This window comes from Saimiri boliviensis, chromosome 5, assembly GCF_048565385.1.
Source record: "Saimiri boliviensis isolate mSaiBol1 chromosome 5, mSaiBol1.pri, whole genome shotgun sequence".
Taxonomy (NCBI): Eukaryota; Metazoa; Chordata; class Mammalia; order Primates; family Cebidae; genus Saimiri; species Saimiri boliviensis.
Genome location: NC_133453.1, coordinates 146,896,293 through 146,923,418, shown reverse-complemented (window position 1 = coordinate 146,923,418; position 27,126 = coordinate 146,896,293). Strand labels below are relative to the sequence as shown.

Genomic DNA, 27,126 nt, shown 5'->3' with positions numbered 1-27,126 from the left:
GTCCTGGTTGGGATAAGGGGGCGTGGCTACACCTAGAGGGTGATGTGAGAAGTGCCTAGAGCAGTGAGCAGGTCTTCGCATCAGGGAGGGGAACCATCTGAAGGGATGGCGTGGAAAGCTGTTTAGAGGAAGGCAAAAGATGGGAAAAGGTTGGAGAGCCTCTTTGGGAGGTAAAAGGACCAGCTTTGCATTAGGCGTGATGCACAGGCCCCAGCGCAGGGCGTGGAAACTGCAGCCTGGACAGCCTGGGAGGGAGAAAGTTTGGGATGCTTAGGAAGGAAGGGTGCGCCAGGCAAAGGGAAGGCACACTGTAGGTGGCTGCAGACGGCGCGAGTCAGGCTGCAGGAAAAGGCAGGCTGTTTAAGCAGCGTTTCCTGTAGTCCAGGCGGAGAGCGCAGAAGAGGGCACCCCGAGGGGCGAGCGTGGGAGAGCCGGCACGGGCGCGCGGGCGCGGGCGCGGGCGCGAGGGCGCCGTGCGTCCTCCCGTAGCTCGCGGCCGCGGCGCTGGTTGTGGCCGCGAGCACGCGAGCTCCGTGCCCGGCCCGGCGGGGCGGGGGCGGGGCATAGAACGCTGCGCGCGCACGTTTGTGCGGGCGGGGGCGGGGCGCGCACGCGGCCGGTGACGTCAGAAGAGGGCGCGCGCGCCGGGAGGCTGCGGGCGGAGCCGGGAGGCGGGCACAGCGCGCGGCCGCGGGCGGAGCAGCGGGGCGCGAGGGGCGGAGCCGAGCGCGCGGGGAGGCGGGGGAGGAGAGGCCACCGGGACCGCGAGCGGCAGCTGAGGAGGGGGCCGCGGAGCCGGAGCGAGAGCAAAACAGCTGATCTGGTTTTCCTTTAAAGCGAGAGAAAATGGAAGTCGGGTAGCAGCGACTGCGGCGCGGCGGGCTGGCGGAGCGGAGCGGCGCGGCCGGCAGGTGAGACGGCGCTGGCCGCGGTGCTGCCGGCGGGCGGCGGGGCCGGGCCCGCGGACCAGGCAGGTGCGCTCGCCGGCCCGGCTCCTTCCCGACCTCCGGGGCGAGGCAGGTGGGCGTTGAGGCCGGGCGACCGTGGGGCCGCGGCGCGGGGAGGCGGGGGCCGCGGGCCCCAGCTGGGCTCGCCGGCGATTCTGCATTGCGGGCTCCGCTCGGGACCACCGGCTTCGGCCCGGCGTGGCGCGCGTCTCTCGGGCAGGGCGCGGCGCTCCCGCTGGGTCGGGGCTGCTGTCTCCGCTCAGCCCTTTGGCTGTCCGCACTGGAACGTGATGCCAGGCGTGGGGCCACTGGCCCCTCGGTCCGTGCGCGCGCGTCGGGGGTCCCGCGGCTCTGGCAGACGGCCGGGCAGGGCCCGGCCCCGAGCAGCGCGCGAGGCCGCTCGCCGGGCACCGGAGCTGTGGCTGCCTGGGCCCCGCGGCCCCGCGCACCGGCGTCCCGCTGGCTCTGCTGGGTCTCGCTGGACAGCAGGCAAACCATTAATGGAATTTGGCTGTGAACCCAGAGGCCTTCCCCTAGTATCTCGTCACTGGAGGGGAAAAAATTACATCTGCGGTGCTTTAAGTGCTCCTTTAAATTTGGGAGATGTCAGTGATGTCATCATTAAGTAAAACTTTCCTTCATTGGACACAACCGCTCAAGTGCATCCTCCTCCCGCCCGGTGAAGCTATTGCAGCCCTTTGAGAATCTCTGTAATAAAATGGATTTGCCTCTGCTCTGTAAACTTAGCAACCTCACACAAGTGCATATGACTTTTATTTCTGTCTACTGGCTTGAGAATGAATAGACTTAAGAGTAGCTGAAAGAAAACTTGTGAGACCCGGATTGGGGAATTGCTTCATCCACAGCTCGAGGATCCAGGGGAAAGTCACGTATGACATGCACATGGTGACTGCCGGATCCTAGCTTTGCAAATGGAAGTTGACTGTAAGAGGAACAATTTTTAAAAATATTATGGGGTAGATAATGTGTCCAGGAAAAGGTGGACAGCGGGGCCTAAATCTTTATAGGCCTTGACTGCTTCAGGAAAATCTGCAGGTGTCCTTCCTCACCATCCTCCTCCTCCAGGGTGTGCCCGAGAGAAGCCTGCCCTGGGCAAAGGCCGGAAGACAGGTTCACTAGGGTCCTCCCAGCAGCTGTGTGTCCCACCAGCCTCAAAGACCTCTTCAAAACCCAAAGAGGGTTCAGGAGAGCAGTGGTAGAGTTGCATGGCACACTCAGTTCTGGGTAAACATTCCCCCGAAATGGGATCAACCCTCCATTATTTTGTTGTGCATAAGCCATTAGTACCAATTCTTATGGGAATAAAACTAAGCAAGTTCCCAAGACAATCTGAGCATCTACTCAAGCCTGTCACATCAAAAGGATATCCAATAAGGGACAAAAGTGTTGACATTTTCATATTTAATAATTAATGACACATCCTAATTGGTTAAAATAAGCATGCCTTAAATTATTAGTGTGATTGTATTGGGTCTGTAAGGAATTTAATACCATATGCCATGCAAAAGTTGGAATCTGATTAGAACTTCAGTCTTTTGAACCCTGGATTGGTGTGAAAGAATGGGAAAGCAGTGGTTACTTAGGCCTTTAGTGTTCAGGGTGATAATGCATGGAAATCACCATGTGCGGGTCTCACCTGGGCCTAGGTCATATGTGGCAGGTGTCCCCTTAGGAAGTAATTCCTGAGGCCCTCAAGCTTGGTGGAGGAGAGGGGACACCTTCCTCTGAGCAAGTCTTGTGTAATTCTTGGCCTCTGACCTCCCGATGGTGCCACATTTATTCTCAACGGCGTGCCTAAGTGAGATGAGAAACTAGCTCCAAATGTGCTGCTTTTGGATGACTCTGCTCCCACTGTGTGTAGTTGCTTTATAACTCAACTCTTGAGTTGTGCAGAGATTCTTCTTTACATGTCCTCAATAGTGTGAAGATTGTTTTCTAAGGCTCTGGATTGCAAACTCTTTGACAATGGAGTCTATGAAACCAATCTGGCCCTGTATTTGTCTCTTTTTTTTTTTCACCTGTAGACTTGTGATGATATTCACCACTATTATGTTTTAACTCACTGTAGTACTTGTAAAACTTCAAACGCAAGTGTTTCCACTAAAGCTTTAGGTATGAGTCACTTATTTGCCTAAAACATTTTAAAACAACTACTTTAAATCCTCTTCATTCACCTTGTATGTTTAGAGTGCTTAAATTTGGGAGCTGTCAGTGGTATCCCAAAAGAGATCACTGTCATATCTTCCATTTCTAAGAAGTCAAAATTGCCCTGATTTTCTCTCTGTTTCCTCTGGATCTTAAGGTCATTTATTCATGCCTTAGGGCTTAGGCCCACGGAAGAAACGTTGAATCAGCTCCTGTGGGCCAGCAGGGGGCGTGCTAAACGCGGCTTGGTGGGCTGTGTCAGAGCCACCTTGGGAGTGGATCGCCAAGTTGCGGGAGGTGCACGTGTGTGCGCCGTGTGCCCTGCCCCACCCCCGTTCCCCAACCCCCACTCCGCCCCTTCACCTCCACTCCGCATGCCAGTCTTCCAAGAGATGGAAACTTTAGGAAGTGTTGGGGGCACATACTTGAATGACCAGAGGTCCTGGAGTCTAGAATGTAGGCCTCCCTAGCAGAGAGATTGCTTCAGTGGCTCCATGTCTTTGGCGGGTGGCTCTTAGCACACTTTGAGTCTCAAGATCCAGTGCCTTCTCAGACTGCGGAAGTGAGAGTGTTGGTTTGGAGTGGAGAAAGTTGACTTCAGTGAACTGCAGGCCTGTGTGCTGGTGAGGGCGTGAATGTGCCAGCCAGGGCAACCCGTGGAAATCCTCTCCCGCACACTCTTGATGCTTGCTCCTGGCTTTGACTCCAGATTGACTTAAGCCCTGGGACCCTGTGTGGTGGTACTTCCCAGGGGGACCTACTTGACCCTTTGCCCTGGATTATAGGGGGCAGGGGTCTACTTAGGAAGTAACTCCTGTGGCCCCCAAGCCTGGTGAAGGAGGGGAGGGGCACTTTGCTCTGAGCAAGCTGTGTGCAAGTCTTGGGCTCTGACCTCCTGATGCACCTCTTTTATTCCCATGATGTGCCTAAATGAGATGGGAAAGGCTTTTGGCCTCAAAGTTTCTCTGATGAAAAACATTTAATTACAGTGATTTTATTTTTCCCTAGAAAATGAAAACAAGGAAAAAACGGCAACCGTGCTTTTACACTTAAAATGTGCTTAATCTGATTTTAAGTGTGTGCCAGGTCATTGAACCACACGTTCCCTGGGAGGCTTTTCCCAGGGACTGAGCTCAGAGAGGCCAGCTTGTGCTCCAGGGCCATCTTGGTGAGTTGAGATGGATGTGTCCCATGCTTTGATGGTCACTGCAGAATCTGGGTGTCTTACTGAAGACCAAAGACTCCTCTCGCCTCCTGAGGTTCCTCATGGAGCCCCCATGCAAAAGGGAACATCACACTTTAAAAGGAAAGAAGCTTCATAGATGCCCTACTATAGAACTAGCCCAGTGCTGTGACTGAGCATTTCCTTATACTTCTCATTCCACTGAAATTGCATGGAAAACTGAACTATTGATTTCAAGGGGGCAAATGGAAATAACTTGTTTTTCAGCCTTGGGAGCCAGAGTCTTCACCTTCATTGAACGGTGTAAATGGTTAAAGGGGAACTCCACTAGATGTAAAATAGGTGATGCCAAATCCCTTTAGAAGGTGTTTATCCCTGAGGACAAAATGGAAATAATATATGCTGGTTCTTTTTTATAACGTATTTAATGTGAAAACATTATACCCTTGAACCTTGAAAAAATAATTTTATTTGCCCATTGGTAGACTGCCATGTTTTTCAAAAAGTTGGTGTGTCAGACCAGGAATAAGGTGGCCTTAGCACAGATGCCACAAACGGGTAACCGCCTTCGTCACACTTTTGGAATGGCGTTCTTCATCATTCATAGTAGCAGACGGGAGAAGTGGGTTAAAAATAAGTCTTTAAAAAGCTGAAATGGAGAGAAGGGCCGGACGCTGCCTTATGACTTGCCTGTGTTGTGGAGGCGTGTTTAGCTGGCTGGTTTGCACACAGCATTTCTGGACCAGGAAGTGGGGGAGTATAGACTAGGATTGGGAGGGAGGGAGCCATGCAGCAGCCACAGCTGGCCGAAGCCTGGCCCGTCAAGCTGTAGGTTCCTTGTGGCAAAGGGAGAGAGTTAGCCTCCCATGCATCCAAAGCCTTATTTGGTAAAATTGCATGATTCCACAAAACCCCAGTCCTTGCTATTACCAATTTCTGCTCTACAGTATCTCACATTCTGAGAAGTCAAATACACATTCATGCTAATACAAGTTTTAAATATGTCTCTCTTAGTTAAGTAGGTAAGTCTAAAGTAAACTTATTTTGTAGGATTGAAGGATTTTGAGTTTCTGCTTCCAAGGAAGTATTTTCTATTTGAGCATAGTTTATTGTTACCTCATTTTCATTATAAATATAATGGAAGTTTGATGTCTGAATGAATATGCATGAGTAAGATGCAGTATTGACTTTTATGAAATATCAAATTTGACCTTTGAAATTCATTTCCTTGTCTGTTGAGCATTTCATTTGTTTTATTAGATTACTGTAAAGTTTCATGTGGTGCTGGGGATTGGTGTGAACAGACCATACACCCATTCCCTCTGTGAGATTAGATTAAGTTTCTCAATTACTGAGACAAAGGTTTAGGAGCTCACCCAAGAGGAGGTGGCTGCCCCGAGTGAGAGCAGACAACTCTCTGTGGTACACACAGGTTGAGCCTTGCTACCTCTGGGAAGACCCCAGTTTTCATGCCCCCAGGGCTGATACACCCATCTGCAAAGAATTTACCCAAATCATTTCTGTGTTCACATTTTAGGAATTTTCTATGAATTAAGTTCTCACAATAAGTTCAGAGTTAGCCTGCTATGTCTTTGTTGCAGGAGAAGCCACACAATGCACAGTGTCCTGGGACTCAGCATGTCCTCCTCCCCTAGATCACCTTACATTATCCCTGAAGTCCGCGCAATACCCTTTTATCTCAGGGGTCTAAAAACCATACCATGGTTACAGCCTATTTCCTCACAATTCCTCTAATGATGATTTCAGGTTTTAAGACAATGTGTGTTATTGTAGTGTGGGTAACACATTTGCATGTATAATTTTTCATGCCTTTCACAAAAATTGGCATCCAAGATGTACATAGTTAACTTTTTCTTTTTAAAATGTATGAATTGAGTATTTGTTTTGACTGACTTTTAAATAATATACCATCTCTTGAAAGAATCACCACCGAACGGTAAAAATAAATGAGACATACTTCCAGCTGACTTGTATTGATGACCAGTTGTATGACCTTGGGCATGGCCCTAGGTGGGGCGGTGAGGGCAGAATATCTCTCTGGCCATCCTGCAGGCTTTATGGTAGAGCAGAAGTGAGTGTCTGCTCTGGCTTCTTAAGTTCTAGATTGATAAGTTGTTCAATGAAAGGTTTTGAGACAGTATTTGTCTCACTTATCGTTAGCCCAGTTTCTCTCCTTTGACAATTGATGTAGCTATAGTTTGCAGTTGTAACCAAGGCATTGCTTAGATGAACTTACTTTGATTTTGTCTTGTTTTGGTGGAGGATGAAGGAGGTGTGGGTAAAAAGAATGGAAGGGCTTCTATGGCTTGGGGACTCTTGGAGTTAAGAGTCATTAGCCATCATATGGTTTGGCTGTGTCCCCACCCAAATCTCACCTTGAATTGTATCTCCCAGAATTCCCATGTATTGTAGGAGGTACCCAGAGGGAGGTAATTGAGTCATGGGGCCTGTCTTTCCCATGCTGTTCTTGTGATGGTGAATAACTCTCACAAGATCTGATGCATTTATCAGGGGTTTTCACTTTTGCTTCCTCCTTATTTTTCTCTTGCTGCCACCATGTAAGAAGTGCCTTTCACCTCCCACCGTGATTCTGAAGCCTTCCCAGCCATGCAAAACTGTAAGTCCAATTAAATGTCTTTTTGTTCCCGGTTTCGGGTATGTCTTTATTAGCAGTGTGAAAATGAACTAATACAGTAAATTGGTACCAGTAGACTCGTCATTGCTGAAAAGATATCCAAAAATGTAGAAGTGACTTTGGAACTGGGTAACAGGCAGAGTTTAGAATGGTTTGGAGGTCTCAGAAGAAGACAGGAAAGTGTGGGAAAGTTTGGAACCTCGAAGAGACTTGTTGAATGGCTTTGACAAAAATGCTGATAGCAATATGGACAATAAGGTCTAGGCTTAGGTGGTCTCAGATGGAGATAAGGAACTTGTTTGGAACAGTAGCAAAGGTGACTCTTGTTATGTTTTAGCAAATAGACTGGTAGCATTTTGCCTCTGCCCTAGAGATTTGTGGAACTTCGAAGTTGAGAGAGATGATTTAGAGTATCTGGTGGAAGAAATTTCTAAGCAGCAAAGCATTCCAAGGATGACTTAGGAGCTGTTAAAAGCATTCAGTTTTAGGGAAAGAAAGCATAAAAGTTCAGAAAATTTGCAGCTTGATGATGCAGTAGTAGAGAAAACCCTGTTTTTTGAGAAGAAATTCAAGTTGGCTTCAGAAATTTGCGTAAGTAGCAAGAATCCTAATGTTAATCCCCAAGACCGTGGGGAAAATGTCTCCAGGCTACATCAGAGACCTCCACAGCAGCCCCTCTGGAGGACAGGTCCAGAGGCTCAGGAAGAAAAATAAGTGGTTTCATGGACTGGAACTAGGGTCCTCTAGCTGTCTGCAGCCTAGGGTTTTGGTGCCCTGTGTCCCAGCCGCTCCAGCTGTGGTCAAAAGGGGCCAACATAGAGCTCAGGCTGTAGCTTCAGAGGGTGGAAGCCCCAAACCTTGGCAGCTTCCATGTGGTGTTGAGCCTATTAGTACACAAAAGTCAAGAATTGAGGTTTGGGAACTTCCACCTAGATTTCAGAAGATGTATGAAAACGCCTGGATACCCAGACAACAGTTTGCTGCAGAGGCGGGACCCTCATGGACAACCTCTGCTAGGGCAGTGCAGAAGGGAAATGTGGGGTCAGAGCCCCCACACAGAGTCCCTACTGGGCCACTGCATAGTATAGCTGTGAGAAGAGGGCCACTGTCCTCCAGACCCAAGAATGATGGATCCACTGGCAGCCTACACTGTGCACCTAGAAAAGCCGCAGACACTCAACACCAGCCTATAAAAGCAGCCAGGAAGGAGGCTATACCCTGCAAAGCCACAGGGGTGGAGCTGCCCAAGACCACGGGCACCCATCTCTAGCATCAGCATGACATGGATGTGAAACATGGAGTTAAAGGAGATCATTTTGGAGCTTTAAGAGTTGACTGCCCGGCTGGATTTTGGACATTTGTTTTGGCCAGTTTCTCCTATCTGGAAAGCCAGAATTTACCCAATACTTGAACCCCCATTTTATCTAGGAAATAACTAGCTCATTTTTTATTTTACACGCTCATAGGCAGAAAGGAGTTGCCTTGTTTCGGGTGAGACTTTGGCCTTTGGACTTTGGAGTTAATTCTGAAATGGGTTAAGACTTTGGGGTACTGTTGGAAAGGCACAGTTGGTTTTGAAACGTGAGGGGCCAGAGGCAGAAAGACGTGATTTGGCTGTTTCCCCACCCAAATCTCAACTCAAATTGTATCTCCCAGCATTCCCATGTGTTGTGGGAGGGACCCAGGGGAGGTAATTGAAGCATGGGGGCCGGTGTTTTCTGTGCTATTCTCTTGGTAATGAGTAAGTCTTATGAGATCTGATGGGTTTATCAGAGTTTCCACTTTGGCTTCCTCCTTATTTTTCTCTTGCCACTGCCATGTAAGAAGTGCCTTTCACCTCCTCTCATGATTCTGAGGCTTCCCCAGCCATGTGGAACTGTAAGTCCAGTTAAACCCCCTTTGTTCCCAGTTTTGGGTATGTCTTTATCAGCGGCATGAAAACGGAGTAATTCAAGCTGGCTTTGGTAAGCAATGCTAAGTGAAGTTCCTCTCAATCAGAGTAGATAGCAAGCTCCCTAAGAAGCTGGTTATGTCTCCTGTATCTCAGATGCTGCTGGGAGTGAGAATTGCAGGCCCACAAGGGCTCATTGGGCAAGGTCATTACAGAACACACTTCCTTATCTTGGAGACAATAAAAGATGAGTCCTTTACATGAAAAACTAGTGGGTGGGGGAGAGGAAAAAGAGTAGCATTCCAAAGGTAGGGTCCTGTGAGTAGATTTCAGGGAGGAGAGTGGGCAATGACTGTAACCTGAGGTCCTGCCAGAGATGGTGGTCTTGGCATTTTCCCCTGGGAGAGACGTGATGGCAGGCTAGGGTCTTCACAGCTGCCCCCACCCTAAGTATGTTCCTTTGCAGAAACTAGAGCCTCTCCCAGAGCATGTCCTTGGCTCTGAGACCACCTGCCATCTCTTGCCATTGGTGTTGACTGTCATGGTGAAGGACACAGGGGTCTCTGCCATCTGTAGGTAAACACGGGCCCCCAAGGAAGGAGGTACGTCCTTTGCAAGTGCAGCATTAGATTATTAGATTGAGCGAAAGCTCTCTGGCTGTCTCTTTAACTTGGCATTGTGGATCTGCAGCTATTGAGTAGGCACATTGAAAGACTGCACTTAATCCCTTGGAAACATGTCCTGGAATCACCAGGATGGGTTGCGGTTCATCCCCATGTTTCTTGATTATTCTGTTTGTAAAGTCTACCTTGTTGGAGGTGTCAAACATGAACTCAGCCCTCGGGCCTATGTGGTTGCAAGTGCCCACTGACTCTGGGTTCTCAGACACGACATATGCACCCAGGTAGGACGTCCCTCTGGGGTCCTCTGCCTACACCTGAAGAGGTAGACAAAGTTTCTTCTACCAGAGTTGACATCCTGCTTACAATCTGGCAGATAGTTTGTTTAGAAATGCATCATCACAAAAGGGGCTTTCAGGGGCCTAGGGGAGGAGTGAATGCAGGTGAGCCAGCCCACTGCTTAGCCTGTAGGGCTGGCATCCCCAAACTTTTTACACAGGGGGCCAGTTCACTGTCCCTCAGACCGTTGGAGGGCCGCCACATACTGTGCTCCTCTCACTGACCACCAATGAAAGAGGTGCCCCTTCCTGAAGTGCGCCAGGGGGGTCAGATAAATGGCCTCAGGGGGCCACACGCGGCCTGCGGGCCGTAGTTTGGGGACGCCTGCTGTAGGATTTATTACAATATGGGTGTGTGGTTGCATTCACATTAGACTCCTTCCATGCCCATTGACTGGTGACTAGAGTGCCTGGCCCAGGCTGGGGAGAGAGAGTGCCCGAGCCTAGAGGTGGCCTCCTGCTGACTTGTGTCCCCTTTCTGGGGATATTCTTTAGGTCTTAACTGAACATGTAAAATGAAGAACCGCAGCCACCTACTCTGATATCCCTTTCAACTCTGATTTTGTGCAAAATTAATTCCCTAGTTCTCCCAAAGTGCTGACTAATCAAGGGGAAAGGAAGCCCTGCTTGATGCTGTGAGAGAACAGGGAGGAAAAATTAGGTATCTTTTAAAAATATTTATCTCCACGTTTAGGGTCGAGGAGAATACTGATCATTTGTACAAGTGTTTATAATTAGAAATGAGTTGTGTGGACATCGTTCCTCCCTCTGACTCTGAAGCCCTTGAAGATAAGCTCATGCATTATTTCTTATTACATCTCTGAGGCACCTTGTTCGGAACAGTCTCTCCATTAATGTTTGTTAAATGCATTTAATAGCCGTAAGGGAATTAAAATTAGAAATTTAATTATTCTTTCTAGAATTGCTAGCTCCCATGAGTTCAGAAGCATTGTAGTTGAGAAAGCTGCTCATATAAAATTGGAAACCTTTCCTACTTAAGTAGGAAAGGCACGAAAAAATTCCTACTTAATGGAAATTGCAGTTCAGTGGCACGAAAAATTTTGTTTGCTTGGGTTGCAAATAAACAAGAACCAGATAATTCACTGATTAGTTGTAATGGGACTTGCTTGTCATACAGCAGAGTGTGAGTTCAAAGAATTTCAGATTTTCCATTCCATAGATTTTTAAGAATAAAATTAATTAGTTATACTACCTTGAAAACATAAAATGGAAGGTCACATGAGTGTGCCCTATTTGAAACAATCCTTAAGAAAAAAAGAAAATTCACAATGGAAGAAAAGACGTGATCAATTAAGATGATTGCTTACATTAATTTCCTATATTAAAAAATGGTGGCAAATTCTAAACCTCATAATCTATTAATATCTCCTCAGAAGGGAAGACACCGCTGTTAGGCCTGTGTCACTGCTGGATACGTGCTCAGAGTTGGGGTTGCCTTGGCTCTCTGAAGGCCCCAGGCCAGGAGTCCCCCACTTCCTGTAGAAACGATATGGGTACTTGAAAAATCTTAATGTCTGGGCACTTCCCATAGAGGTTCTGATACCAGCAACTGAGCCATAGCCTTGATTGGAAGCCACTGGGACTTTTATAAAAAGCCCCAGTTGATTCTGGCGTTGAGAACCACTGGCTTCAAGGAAGTTCTTATAACTTGAAAAAGGCAAGAAGACAGGTCCAGGAGAAACAGGAAGGACCAGGAGTTCCTTTTCCCTTCTTATACATTGTCCTACAAGGAAGAAAGAAAATTGGTCTCCTTAAAGCAGGAAATTGAAAGACATCAGTCAGATGAACTGGTAAAATATTTACTGTTTGATCAAATGGTACTTTTATATCACTTAACTGAATATATAGCTGACATACACGTGTTTATGTTCACAAGATCTGTGATATAACATGGTGGCTAAATTAATAACAATATATTATAGACTAGACAATTGCTAAGAGTAGAGTTTAAGTGTTTTTATCACAAAAAATAGTAAGCATGTGAGGTAATGCATACATTAATTAGTTCTATTTAACTCTTCCATGATATTTAATATTTCAACACATCATCTTATACACCAAAATATATACAACAAAAAAATACAATTTAGTCAAGTTAAAAAATAAAATAAAATGCAATTTCATTATTAAACAATAAAACAATGGTAAGAAGTAGAGCCATACAGAAGGAAATCAAACTGTTTACCAGTTTTGTGAACTTGCATACAACATATCATCGTGTCTTTACAGTTTTATAGTACTTCGCAGTTTACAGAATGCTTTTGTGTACGTTATCTAATTTGATCTTCCCAATAACTCTGTTGGCAGGAGGGAAGTTGTTCCCATTTTGCAGGTGAGGAGACTGAGGATGGCAGTCTGTGGTTTGCTGCAGTGGTGAGAGTGACTGGCACACTTGGGATGCCCTGTCTTCAGGCCCCACGTGACTGTCCCTCACCTGGTGATGGATGGTCTGGTGGACTCTGTGGGAGGCTGAAATGAAGACATTCATTTAGCCTGAGGCTAACACAGCAGCTAGCCCAGTGAATGGTGGGGCTGGCTGGGTTAGTGGTATGCAGCAGGATGGGGATGTGAGCCAAGATGGGCAACCTGGCCGTTGTTCTTGTTACATTTGCCTCATTCTCCTGTGTCCTAGGCTTGCCGTCTTCTGTGGCAGCAACATCTCTATAGCATTATACATCCATGCAAGCAAATATCTGCTTTCCCTCCTTAATAGTGTCTTCCTTGGACGAGGCTTTATGCCCTTAACTATCTCTACTGCCCTGTCCTGCAAGGTTGGGTTCCCTCCCTCTGCACTCGGGCATTTGGCAAATGCACATGGCTGAGCTGCTGCCTCTTCCTCTGGTCTTGATTTTCTCTGTCTGGGATTTCCCCTTTGTAGAAGGGTCTTTGAATGAAGCCTTCCACACTAGCCATGCTGTACAGCAAGAGGCGTTGGACCTCGGGGCTAAGGCTTTCAGGCCTCCCTCAACATCTTGACTGTGACTGCTCTAGCCAGTGACTGTGGTCCACCTCAGTCTCCTTGCCACCACTGCCCTCTCTCTGGCTACCTGCCACACCTGTCTTATGGGCTCTCTCCCTGCTCAAAGAGGTCCTCAGCAGGCTGCTGGCACATTCTGACCTCACCTTTCTGCCCCTGAGCAAGACTCCTTATCACCTGCGCCCTTGTTATTTTATCTTGGCAGGAGAATAAGGTCTGCCCTTTCTGGGAAGAGAACAGTGCCATGACACAGTGATATACATACCTTTGTCCCCAAGGTGTTGAGTGGGAAACCATGCTTTCTGCATAAAGTACTGCTGGGAATTTTTTCTTTTAAATAATTAATCTTCCCTTGTTGATTTTATTTTCCCCTTTCAATGTTCTCTTTCTTGCAAAAGTTGCCCGGGAAGGAACTGAACTACTGCACACATTATAGCAAGAAAGGGCTAATGGTTCGGTGCTGTAGTCTCAGCAGAAAAGCCCTTTTTCAGAAGTGAAAGTCCATGGTGGACCTTGCTAAGAAAAAGAGCCATCAAGCGATAATACCCTCCATGGTCCAGGAGATGCCCAGCACAGCCGGGAAAGCTGAGTGTTTCAGGGCATGGAGGGCAGTCTGGAATCACACCTAGACCCTGCCCTGGAGCATGTGCTGTTTATGTCACAATCTTCCTAACACGGAGGGGCCGGCTCAGGCTGTACTGACTGCCCAGTGGCTTGCATTTGCTCCCTCTGTCTACTCCCCTTGGGATCCAGGCTTCCCCCAGGACAGCTTGCCATCCCTACCTGATTTCCTTTCCTGAGTATATAAGGGGGAGGACAGATGTGGGAACCCAAGTGGCCACAGAGGGCACTGTGAGTGCCTAGGCCTGGTTTGGGTAAGAGTGTGGCATCCCAGCCCTGGGCCCCACACTGGGTTTGCTTTCCATTTGTGTGCCTTCTGCTGGGAGGCCATGGGTGAGGCAGTTCAGCTGCCAGCTCCAGTGTCCCTGTATGTGACATCTGCCTTACAGGTGACAGCTAGACCCAGATGCTACTGTGGGCTCTGGTTGGCTATTTTCCCAGCCCTTCTTCCTCCAGGACAGAGCACAAACTGTGCAGGTGCATTAATTTTTTTCCCTCAGGACTGCGGCAAGTTTGGGCCAGGAGCTGGGTCTGAGAGCCGGGAGCTGAGGGTCCTCAAGGAAGGGTCTCACTGCTCTGAGCCTCTATTTCCGTGTTGTGGAGTGAAGGTAAGAGTAGGCACCTTGCAGGATTTCTCTTATAGGATTATTGTTGTGAGGACAACAGAAGGATGGTTGGTGGTTGCTGGCTGTCAGTTATTAGAGGTCACCTGGAAAAAGAGAGGGACTCAGTGGTCAGGGACTGACCCAGCGACGGCTCTCTGTCCAGCAAGCTTCTCCACCAGCTTCTGCGATGCTCCCGACTGGGAAAGAGCTCAGAGCCAGAAACGACAATCTGGACCCTTTGGGCAGACGTCAGAATTTCCTTGTGTTCTTTCCTTTTTAGGGAGCATACCAAAGGATTGTTCAAACCTGTGTCTGCTGTGCGTCATCACTTTAATTTTTACATAGATGGTAGATGAGTTTAATTAACATGTGTGGTGGTGAGGAGTTGAGAAGAAGCTGGTCCTGAGTGAGCTCTACTTTGCCCTTGGCGTTTTGAGTGTGACCATCTGTTTGGTGTAAACTTTCTGAAACATATTCCATAAAAAATACTGACATCTACAAAGATAAAACTAATACAGAGCTTCCCAAACCCCACACTCTCAGCATCTTGCTTCTTCCTGTGCGCACAGCAAGGCAGAGGGTGTACATTGCTCTGTAAAAATCGAGCCATACTAGTTTTTCTCTTTCCTTTTTCCTTTGCTTATTTGTTTATTTTTTTATGAAAACTCTAGTATTTGCACAAGTTAAAGAATAAGTTCAACAAAACAAAACAAGAGCATGTGGTAAAATGGGAGTCATTTTCTTTCCTCAATCCCCATGCCTTTCCCAAGAGGTATTACTACTAATTGCTCCTTGTGCATCTTTCTAGAAATGGTCTGTGGATATCCAAGACTATTGAACACATACATAGGATCATATGTAGAATTCTTGTTGGAGATTATTACATTTTTAGTCTACAATATATGCTATTTTAACTAAAAAAGTACTCGGTTAAATTATATTTTTATTTAGTATTTAAAGACTTGCTGAATTTAAGTTACACATCTTATTTCTTAGAGCGCAAAAGTTTCTAAAAGCTCCCTTTCTTGGTTTGGGTAGGCCAGCATGGAGTTACCATTTATGTAGCAGCTCCTCCCAGGCATAAGAGAGGGACTCAGTGGTCAGGGGCTGACCACTCCCAGGCATAGCTCCTATAGCAAAACCGACTGGTGTGCACGAAGTAATGTCCCCTAGCCACTCAGCTCATAGCCCTGTGGGTTAGCTGAGTGCCCAGGAACAAGAGATGGATTTGGGAAGCAGCTACAGCCTCCATTCAGTCCTGTAAAATTAGGGGAAAACCACAAAATACCTGTTTGCTTGTTTTTGTTAAACTTGCATTTGCTGTTTGCAAACGGTGGTGTGTTTAGGGTTGGTATCCACTCACGCATGGGTTGAAATATGACTAAATTTGCATATCAGTGCTTCCTTTTCCTCCCATTTATTTCCCTGTTTTGTTACTCAGGCTATAACTTTTTACCTTGTCAAGGTGCATAACATTGGTCATCTCTTAGGTAACCTGTTTCCACAGTTACTTATTCTTAGTGCTGTGTTTAAATAGATTCTAGGATCATGCAGTATCAGACTTCTTATTAGTAGTTCTAGTGGATACGTTCTTGAGGATTTTTTTAAATTTGTTTTTCAATTGTCTGAAGTTCATTGTATAGTTTGTTTAATCCCTGGCTCTGTTTTCCTTCTTTCTTATTCTCTTCTCACATGTTTCATGGCACACACACGCTTGAAGAATTCTTGCAAGCTTGAAAACATGTCTTGCCAGATTATAAAGGTCTTGAGATGAGTAATTTTTTACAAAATTATATAGAGATATTTCTACTGTCTTTCAGCACAAAGTTATTGTGGAGAAATTTGAAGCCAGCCTGTTTTTTGACTAGATGTTCATGTGCTTCTTTTATGTCAGTTAATTTACCTAGTGTTTCTGGATGCTGGTATTGCTGTATCATTGTCTTTTAAAGCACAGTAAACTCTTGTAATTGACAGAGATGAGTCAGTTTATTTCAGAAGTTTTCTCGTATTATATCTGTGACCTTTTTTCTGTTAAGAATTCAAGAATGTTAGTTATATGCCCATTGTTCCTTTTGTCTTGTATCTGTCATCTCTTTGATAAAGTTGATATTTCATATTCTCCATTTCATTTACTTATCTCTTGGGTTGACTGCCTTTATTATTTAGTTGTTTCTAATGTGGTTTTCATCTCTATTCCATTTATTTTAATTTTTATTTATCCATTTCTTTTCCAAGCTCTGCTTCTTTTTCTGTTGATTTATGACCTCTTCTTTGATATTTTTTTATTTTCCTTTTTAGGAGAGTGTGGTAGGCAGGATAACAACCCCTCAAAGATGTCAGTGTCGTAATCCCCAAAACCTATGAATATCTTACCATGCATGGTAGAAAATTGGAGCTGAAAAATGAAAAAATGTTGAGCATGGCATTAAGGTTGCTAGTCAGCTGACTTTAAAATAGGGAGATTATCTTGGATTGTCTGCATAGGCACAGTGTAATCAATAGGGTCTTTCTTAAAAGTGGAAAAGGAGGGGGCAGATGAGAACCAGAGTGATGACAGCTTCAGGACTTTGCCTGACAACATTGAAGGTGGGGGACCAAGAGCTGTAGCACATGGAGATCTTCAGAAGCTGGAAAAGAAGAGGGAAAAGTTTCTCTTTATGGTGGGCAGAATAATGACCCCCCCCAACCCCAGAGGTATTCCTGTCCTAACTCCCCCAGAACCTCTGCATATGTCACCTTATATGTCAGGAGGGAGTTTGTAGGTGTGATTAAGTGAAGGTCCTTGAGATAGGGAGATGATCCTGGGCAACCCGGCTGGGCCCCAGGTCATCACAAGGGAGGTATTTGGGTCAGCGTCAGAGAAGATGTGACAGTGAGAGCAGAGGTCAGAGTGATGTGTTTTCTGGAAGGGGACCATGGGCCAAAGAATGAGGGCAGCCTCTAAAAAGCATAAAAGACAAGGAGCAGGTCCTCCCTGGAGCATCCAGAAGGAACACAGCCCTGCCAACACCTAGATTTTAACCCGATTTTAGATTTCTGACTTTTAAAACTATAAGAAAATTAATTTCTATTGCTTGAAGCCACTCCATTTGTGGTAATTTGTTACAGTAGTAATAAGAAGCTAATAGAGAAAATGGGAACTATTTTGTCATAAAGACACTTTATCTGTATCATTATGGATATTATCTTTTTTTTTTTGAGATGGGGTTTCGCTCTTGTTACGCAGGCTGGAGTGCAATGGTGCGATCTTGGCTCACTGCAACCTCCGCCTCCTGGGTTCAAGCAATTCTCCTGCCTCAGCCTCCTGAGTAGCTGGGATTACAGGCACGTGCCACCGTGCCTAGCTAATTTTTTGTATTTTTAGTAGAGATGGGGTTTCACCATGTTCACCAGGATGGTCTTGATCTCTCGACCTCGTGATCCACCCGCCTCGGCCTCCCAAAGTGCTGGGATTACAGGCTTGAGCCACCGCTCCCCATTATGGATATTTTCTCAGGCATCTGCATTTGCTCTTCTCCTTCCCCACCCTCTCTTCTGTGCCTGATTCTCATGGTGGTTGCTTTGTGATTTTAGTCACTTTTGAATGGGGTCAGGTATTTGTTGAAGAATGGAAATAGGGGTGAAGCTAGGGTGGGATGCACACTTGACTCAAGTCTGTGGTCTGAAATACATTTAATCCACATGAATTCCCTTTGTCTAAGGCCGGCTATGTTCCCTAGATTTCAGGGTTTAAGTTGGATGTTGTTCATAGCAGACCTTTTGTGTTTCTGTCTCATGTTTGCTACGTTTCTCTTTGTACAAGGCCAAGTCCACAGGCTGAGGCCTGCCCAGTGGTCATGCTCCTGTATCCACATAGCCCTTTCATGACCAGCCATATCGCAGCCAGGCCATTTCTCCTGCCAGGGCCTGTGTGCCTCCCCAGGTTCAGGAGGTGGGTGCTGGCTCGCTGTGTCTGTTCTTGATTGCATTGGTTCTGATACACTCAGTGGTTTGTGGTTTGTGGTTTGTGGTTGTGTCTGTCTCCTTGATTTGTTGGGGGTGGAATATATTTCTCTTTCTAGTTTTCTCTCTCCCTTTCCTTTTTCATTGTTTCTGGGGCTTTCAAAGAAAGTGTGGAGGAGATTGTTCACTGGAAGCTGAGAAGCTGCTGTCTGCTGGATGATTGTGTAGATGCTAACAGGTTTTGCTTGTAATCTTTGGGGACTTCTTGTGCTTTGAGAAATAGCTCACTGTTTTGCATGGGTGCTGGGTATTGTGTAGTAACTTTAGGGATCTTTTCCAAGAAGAGTTTTTGTTTGACTCCAGAACAATTTTTCACAAAGGCCTTTTTGTTAGATTAGACAAGCTATTGTATTAGGATTTGGCATCCCAGTGAGGGCCACCCAGGCCCTTCCTTGCACAGTAGCCTAGTGGGGAGGGAGGCAGGCAGGTACCACCCTGGACATCTGTCCCACTCTCCCCGACCTCCGCAGCCTGACCCTGCATACTGCCTGGTCCTGGTGGCCTTGGAGTGACCACCTGTCTCTTGGAAGTCTGTGACCTATTGGGCATTCATCAGTATAACCTTGAGTGAATTCTTACTGCTTTAGTCATTTAATTAAATCATTAGTGTAATTAATATTAAATTAGCACTGTAATTTCTAGGCAGTAAGTGTAGCAATCATTGCCAAGTACTTTCCTTGTATTATCTGATTTAGATTTCACAGCTACCCTGCCAGGCAGGTATCAGTGTTCAAGCCCACTTCACAGATGAGCCCATCAAGGAGCACAGAATTGGCCAATTGCCTACTCACATGGCACAAGCTGTCTTTATAAACATCTGACTTGGTCTCTTGTATGGAGGAAGCATGTAGGTGCTTTATCAGATTGAGTTGAAGGTTATGAACTTTATGTATTCTTTTATAAGCAATTTGTAGTTGCAAATCCATGGACCCAAACTGTATTTTGGAATAGTTTATTGCAATAATTTGAGATTTGTTTTAAATTCTCAGTTTAAAATAGTTATATGTTAACAACTCTTAGTTTTTCAGTTTCTCCATCTGCACAACTTAGTTTTGAAGACTGTGGCAACTTAAAAGTGGGAAATCCTAAATTCCAAGGAACAAGAGTTGCTGAGGATTTCCTCTCAGCCTCGTCCACTGTAGACTGTCCTGTGGGCAACTCCTTCAGCCTGTTGTCCTTGGTGCTGCTGCCAGCAAGTGGTGTGGAAGGGAGAGGGCACCCATGCTCACTGTGTTCAGTTGCTGGCAGAATGTCTACCATGTGTTAAAAGGCAATCAGCGGAAGTCTCTAAATACTTTTATTTCCCTGCCTGCCTCTAAGTTTGTAGAGTTCACATGGGATTGTCTGTCATAGGGATGTAACTAGTGAACTATGGCTTTAGAGAAGCCAGACGGCCAAGCCCTAGCATCCCCATAAACAGGAAATCAGCAGGACCCAAAGCATCAGTTCAAATGATCAACTCCATTGTGATACTGCTGCAAATGTGGAGAAAAGACAAAATAAACCTGGTGTTTGGAAAAGAGTACATCCTAGGGTCACTTGCACAATCAGAATGTGTGATATCTTGGAAAATTATGCCTCCTGATCTTTTTGGGTTCTCTGGGAAGATTAAAGAGTGAGCCATCCAACCGTCAGCTTCTCTGACCTTTCCTAAGTAGAGAATTCATGTCTGACATTGATTCTGTGACATTATTAGCCACTAAGTCTTCACAGGTTGCCTGCCACCTCTTGTCTCTTTTCTTTCTTTCCCCCTCCAGTTAGTCATTTATTGGTCCTTTTCATTCCATCCTCTGATTTCTTAGCCATTCTCTCACATTACCCCTTCTTCCAGCTCTCTATGGTACATTCTGGGTAATTCCCTCAATTCTGCCTTCCACTTCACTAAGCTGCCTTCCACATAATCCATATCAAATCTGCTTTAAAAACCAGCCTCTTGGTCTTTGATTTTGTGATTATAGTACTCATTTACACAAATTCTTTTCATTTCTCATCACCCTGGTCTTTTTAATATTATCATACTGTTTACTTAGTGTTTTATCACTTTTAAAAATGCTTGAATCAACCCTTAAAGCATTGTTTTAGTCTCTGAGTAATCATTTATTCTCTGAGCTTATTGGTGGTGGTGATGGTGGGGTGGGAGTTATTGTCTGGTCCTGCTGTTTCTGGGTCTGTTGGCCCTTATTCTTGGAGAATTACTGCCGCTTTTGTTTTGTCACTGGATTACAGCCTCATTTTTAGCTTGGCTTCAGGATATGCCTGGCCAATGAGGTTGTATTTGCTTCTGTCAGGCCTCCATGGGTACTATGGGCTGCTTTGCATGTTAACTCCTTGTATTAGTGGTTTTGGACACTTAAGTGGCTCTCTGAGGTAAGGGCCTTCAGAAGCTGTGCCCCTTATTGGTGCATTGTCCTGCCTGCAGCAAGGTTGTGGAAGTGCTTTATATGAATCAGGGATGTGGTGAGTGTGAGCAGGACAGGGCCAGCCACAAACCAGGGAGCCTGCAGGCCTGTTGCATGGGACGCTCTGAAGCTGGAAATAGCTTGGGAAGTGGATCCATAAAAGGACAGGGCAGCAACTGGTACATTTGTGTGCCAAGGCCCTAGAGTGCCCAGTGTGTGCTCTCTTGACTTTGAGTGCTCAGCTACTGTTGGAGCAGCGCAGCCTCTCCAGGAACTCTTAGCTGGGCAGAGGTAAAGAACTGCAGCCTTTCACAGCTGAGCATACCATATTTTTCAGAAGTCTACTTGTTTGCTATCAATGAGATTAAGAAGTGCAAAGCATTGGGTATGGAAGAGCACCTGATCTCAAGAGATGCCTGCTGAGTTAGGGCAGCGAAAGGAGAGAGGCAGCTCAGAGGTTGATGGCTGGGATGTTCTGAAGCCTATTTTGTGGATTTCTAACAGAAATTTCTTAAATTCTGCAAGCGCAATGAGAGAAAACTATTTTTTAAAAAGGAAAAAGCACAGAACTTTTTAGAGTATTGCCTAAACCTAGGAAACCATTACTTGAATTTCAGGGTTAGACGCTCCCCCAGGCAGACTCATCTGCACGTCAGCCTCATCTCAACCCACAGCAGTCATGGCTCCATTATCCCTGTTTTTGCTACTACCCCTCCCTGGGTGCTCAGCAGGGCCTTCCCTTCAAGACCCTAGCCTCTGCCTCTCATGTGACACCTTCTTTGTTTTCCCTTCCCAAAGCCTTTCCCACCTTCCGCTGCTTGGCACTGCAGGCAGTGAGGCCACTCCTGTAAGCCGTGGCCCTGCCTCACTGAATGTGCATTCTTCCAGGGACTCTGCGGTTAAGGATCTCACTCCTGAAGGGCAAGTGGCATGCTGAAATGGTTTGGCTTAAATTGTAATCCCACTGTGTTGAAGGCGGGGCCTGGTGGGAGGTGATTGGATCATAGGGGCAGTCTTCCCTCTTGCCATTCTCATGACAGTGAGTGGGTTCTCACAGGATCTGATCATTTCAAAGTGTGTGGCACTTCCTTTCCCCTTCACTCCATCTCCTGCTTCAATGTGGTAAGACATGCTTGCTTCTCTTTGCTCTTCTGCCATGATTGTAAGCTTTCTGAGTCCTCTCAGCCATACTTTCTGGTAAGCCTGTAGAATGGCGGGTAAATTAAATACCTTTTCTTCATAAGTTACCCAGTCTCAGGTAGTTCTTTATACCAGTGTGAGAATGGACCAAGACACAGGCCCACATGCCTTTGTGAATCTTACCCATGGTAATAGTGACTTTCATAGTCAGGACATTAGAAGAGCTCTTCAGATCTCCAAAGCAAGGTCTTCCTTGTGTTGCCAACCCTTATGCCTTCAGTGACCCACAGAGCCCTGAAATAATTGACCCCAGTAGATCTGGGAGTCAGAGGTCATTTGACTGCTTCTCTGGAGTAAGGTATACACATCACCAAGTCACTGTGACCTGGAATCTTTACAAATAGCCTCCTTCTCATGGTAGTAAAGGGAAGGAACATCACTAGTCCTTAGTGGAGGAGAGTGGCTGTCTTGTTCTTTCTTTCTTTCTTTTTTGTTTGAGATGGGTTCAAGCAATTCTCTTGCCTCAGCCTCCTGGGTAGCTCAGACTATAGGCACATGCCACCATACCCAGCTAATTTTTGTATTTTTAGTAGAGACAGTGTTTTACCATGTTGGCCAGGGTGGTCTTGATCTCTCGACCTTGTGATCTGCCTGCCTCGGCCTCCCAAAGTGATGGGATTACAGGTGCAAGCCACCGAGCCTGGCCTGCTCTTTGACCATTATCACACCCTTTGTTCATTTCTGTCATGTACTTGGTATCACTTCAGCATCAGGCATGTGTGCACAGTAGCCTGGCTCTAGGCACTGCTCTCCTGCAAGTTGGGAATGGGTGGAACTGTCAGGAGCATGCAGCATGTATGAACTGTATTTACACCTGGGACACATGCTTATGGAAGGGGTACTCTGCAGCCCCATCATATCCTCTGCCTGGCTTGACGTAATGCACTAGCCCCTTGCAGGCCCATTCACTCACAAGGGTGCCCAGGGTATGGCAGGCCTGCAGGATGCCCTGCCTCCTCGGCGTAGCCTGGGAGAGGAGGAGGATGGTCCTTCTCCACCCACCTAGCAAGGGACAACAAGGCGACCCTTGGCTTTTCATTGTCTCTCTCTCCATATTTAGTGTATCCTAAATCTTGCTGCCCTTGGCTTTTGTTGTCCACTCGTTCATTCAACAGACTTTTTGCCTAAACTCATGAAAGTAGCAAAATACTCTTTTGAAAATTACCCACTCATTGCAGAAGAAGTAAATAATCATATCTGCAAAAAAAATGTTTTATCTGATTTGGTTTTTCTTGTCACAGACATCATTTCTTGAGCCTTTTCTGTGTTATAAATATTATTTTTAAACCGAGGTTTCAGTGGCCACGTGGTGCTGTGTTGAATGTGTGGTGGTTGGTGAACTGTATATTGATGGGGACTCACCGGGGGCTGGGCACCCTGGCTTTGCTGCAGACAAGCTCCAAGTTATGAGTAGATGAATCTTGCCAGTACAGCCTGTCAGGTTGTTGGAGACAAGTGAGCCACACCAGCTCCTACCCACTCTTGTTCCGTTGTCAGAGTTCTCCCCCTTTTCCCGTTCTTTAGGGTTCTCAATGGGTTCCCTTCACAATTTTACTCTGATCTGTGCTTTATGTGCTCATTCCAGCTTTCTTAACTTAGTCCTTGGCAACATACCCAAAGAGTTTATGTGTAATCCCATACCCTTCTTCCACAAACCTCTAGCAGAAAAAGAAAAAGACAGTTTGGGCCACAGGCTCTAGACTGGCCAGTGGTCCTACTTACCCATCTGGTGGAAAGCACTCAGCCCTCCAGGAAAGAGTCATGTTGATCATATCCTGAAAGTTGGATTCCTTGGGGATCCGAATTGCAAAATTGAGAGGAAATCCGACAACTGGAAGTAAGGGCAGAGGCCCAAAGGGCAGGAGGTAGAGAGACGCTGAAGGACAAAAGTGAGTAGAACAGGGCTGTGGAGTTGCAGGGGCTTGAGGCCCAAGAGCCTGTCCAGCAGAGGGGCAGAGCCAGCCAAGGGTAGGGGAAGAGCAGCTGGAAGCAGCCACTGGAACAACTGAGTTCCTTCATCCCACACTCTGGAGCCACCATCCTGAGAGTTGCCTCCCATAAGGCTCCAGCTCTGTGGGCTCTCTTGTGCATGGTGTCCTGTAGAGTCCCCACACCTTCTGCATAGGGGAGCCACCAACCCCCCATGGGTCTGTGGATCGTCTGTGGTTGCACTCCAGGCACTTTGTGCTTCACGCTCACTCAGTCCCTCCCTGGCGGGTGCTTAGGCTGGGTTAGAATACCACTGGGTCCTGGAATGCCTGCCGGAGCGGGTACCAGGTACAAAGTGTTACAGAGATGTGAGGCGGGGCCTAGTACGAAGAGCACTGGGAGGTCACAGACTCACCAGGCCAGCGCCTCCCGGAGGGGTGCAGCGTGCTGGTTAGGGGTGGGGATCTGTAAAACATGGACAGTGCTGAGCATGATTCCCCTGTCCAGAGCCAGATCCCCTGTGGCCCTGGGTGTACTGAAGCCAGCACAAGGCCAGCTTCACGGAGCATGTGAGAGATGGTGGGTGCATGTGATTATTGGCTACCCCTGCAGCTTACCCCAGTGGTTTCTGATGTGCACAAGTGTGCGCCCTACCTACCTGAAACCTGGGGCAGAACCAGGACAGGAGTAGGGGCCAGAATCTATACCAAGTGAGGCTCTGCGGCCTTTTCAATTCTCCTCTTCTTGAGATGGAGAGGTACAGGACAAGGAACAAGGTGTGAGCAGAGCTGTCAGGGAAACAGGTTTATGTTGCCAAGTGCAGTTGAGAGGATGCCCAGTGCCTGGGGATGGGGGATGGCTGACATGCTGAAGAATCCTGCTTTTTAATTATTATTTTAAAACCAGCTATAGCATGGGTACCAGAAGGGGTTTCAATGGCAAGAAGGTGGCCTATTTTGGGACTCTCTCAGGAGGCCACTATGGAGGGTGCCTCCCATAGGCTGTGAAGGAGAGAAGAGCTCATACAGGAGGCTCTGTGTTTGCTGGGGATAGCAGGGTCTCCTGTATGTCCCACATTAATTCTCATGGGAGCTCTGCCAGTGGTGGCCATGTCTCCAGCTCACAAGTGGGGACGCGAAGTCCTCTGAATGGTCCCTGAGTCAGTAAGCAGCGCCCTGAGTGACAGGAAGAAAGGGTTTGCTCTGTTCCTGGTAGGGCACCGCCTTTCCTGGCCTCCCAAGGGACCCATCCACCTGTGTGGCATCAGGTCTTTCCCTTTATGGAAGATTGGGAATGTTGGCTTTGCTTTGGTATTTGATGTTTTCTGCTTAGTGAAATAAACTCTGTATAGGAACCCTCCATCCTTTGAGGGACACATTACTGGCTATGAAATCAGGAGTTCCGGGAGTTGTATATGAGGAACAAGGAGACACAGGCAGGTATCTTCACAGCAGACGGTTAGGCCAGGGACACGAAGGCATCTCCAATGTCACTTGGGAAGGGGTCTCATGGAAACAGTGTGCGATTCTTGATTCTCTTTTATGTTACTTCCTGTGCCTCCTCAATGTGGGTGCCTGGGCTGCTAGGTCAAAGGACACAGAGGAAGGAGCCTCTGCCAGGACCAGAGAAGGATAGGGTCTAGAGAGAGTGGGGCAGAATGTCTCCTGGCCACATGGTCTCCGTGCATGACCTGAGGATACAGAACTTGGCCTCTGGGAAGTGGTATAAGGTGTCTTTAAATGATAAGATGATTAAAGTCTACTCTTTCTCCCTGATTTTCACATTTTCTGTCAAAGTGAATATGTACTTAGAAGTTTGGGTGGGCTTTGCAGAGAAGATTAAAGAGGTCTGGCTGGTTGGAAAACTTCAAGGCATGGCCCTGCTCCCCTGAGGTCATGGCCCTCCTGCCTGGCTGTGTGGTCCTCACAGGGTGAACCGTGTAAATTGTGAACCTCACAGTGTAAACCATGTGGTTGAGCAGGAGGGAGTAAATGTGACTCCAGTGCATCGGGGGCCATCAAGGCATGCTTTGCTGCGGAACTCGGAACCTGCCCACAGGGAGCAGGCATGTGCTCCTGGATTTCATATCAGTATGTGATGCAGGTGGCCCTGCTGGTCCTGAACCTGTTCAGCTTGAGTCAGCATAGCAGAAAAAATGAAACAAAAAACAAGACAGACCAAAAAGAATGATTGTGACACAGCCAGGGTTTGTTTATTGTCACTCCGCTCAGCAGGGGTTCTGCCAAGCAAGGGCTCATCTGTGATGTTGTTGCAGATGTTTACAGAAGCTGTGGACATTGCCTTGCTTCTGTGCTTGGGCCTAGAAGGCTGCTGTCATTGTGTTAAATGGAAATTGTACAGACTGTCTTTTCAAAATTGTACATTTTTAAAGGAAGAGATGGAAAAATAGCATAGGTGTGGAAAAATCACTGTCTAAAACAAAAAATAAGGAACACTGCCAGAACATGTTTTCAAGAGACTGACTGTATTAAGGCTTGATGGTAGGGTTTCCTCGAGAAAAAATATTTTTAAAATTATTGTCTTGAGTTATAATGCCATAAAAAAAAAAAAAAAAATCTTGTCACTGGGATGACTAAAGGTTCTAAGGGAAATTCCCCCAGAAGATGGGGAGGTTACTGTTTCCAAGGTCCAGGCCGCCTTTCTAGGACATTTCGTCCCTTGGCCCTCAGGAAAGCAATGCAGTGGGATAGACTTCCCGGCTCCTCACGTGCGCTGTGAGGACAGAGCACAAGGGCAGCCAGGCCTGGCTTTCCTCTTCTTCATTTCCATTGCGGGATGGGGACTCGGGTCTGCACAGCAGTGGTGTGGGACTGGGCGTGTGCAGGAAGGGAGCAGTGCTTCCCGGAGGCTTGCACACAGCAGTTTCGCACACATTCCCTAAGCCCTTGGCTTCCTGGAACCCAGAGCATTAATTAGGATGCATGTCACATGGGCGTTTGGGGTTTTCGGAACAGGCAGCAAATGTAAGCCCATCTTTTGGAATGCTGGGCCCAGCAATGAATTTGGGATTTTCTTCTGTTCTACTATTGCTTAAGCCATGAGAGACATGCTTTAAATAGGGAAGCAGCGATGTCATTTACAGGCACTTTCCCAGCCCTAAGTAGGTCAGGGTTTTGTCACAGTTTTGAGGAGATCACAGGTGAGTCAGAGTAAATTTGGAGAGTCACGAAGCTTGTCAGAATTCAGAGTGCATTTGTGATATCATTAAATAGCATACATTAATTACTAGCCTGTGCAGTGTCCTCTCTGTTCCCCCATTCCCCGGAGTAGATAGTACAGTCATCATTGAAACCAGCTATCAGAGGGATTGGCCTTACTCCGGGTTGTGAGAATCTGACCTGTTGCTGGCTTAACTGCTGGGGGAAAAAAAAAAACAGTCCTAGAAGCAGGGCATGAGAGTCGCCTCCTCTTGCTACCCTCTCTCTTAGCCCTTGGCTGCACCACTTTTTATGGCAATAGAACCTCATCCACAAAGGGGCATGTCAGAAGTTTGCAGCTTAATAAATGCAGCCAAATAACTGAACATACCTTGTAATCCACACCTATATCA

The 27,126-nt window shown here is 46.8% G+C and overlaps 1 protein-coding gene across 2 annotated transcripts in view; it reads left to right on the top strand.

Moving 5' to 3' along the window:
- The first annotated feature begins 722 nt into the window (after nt 1-722).
- Nucleotides 723-27,126, top strand: part of OTUD7A (OTU deubiquitinase 7A) — a 338,001-nt gene continuing 311,597 nt past the window's right edge. The window contains exon 1 of one of the 2 annotated variants that reach the window (XM_074400130.1): nt 723-911. The gene's annotated coding sequence lies outside the window, so the exon portion shown is untranslated. Of the gene's footprint in view, nt 912-1,373; nt 6,935-27,126 lie in introns of those variants that run through there. The other variant, XM_074400131.1, reaches the window with a different exon arrangement.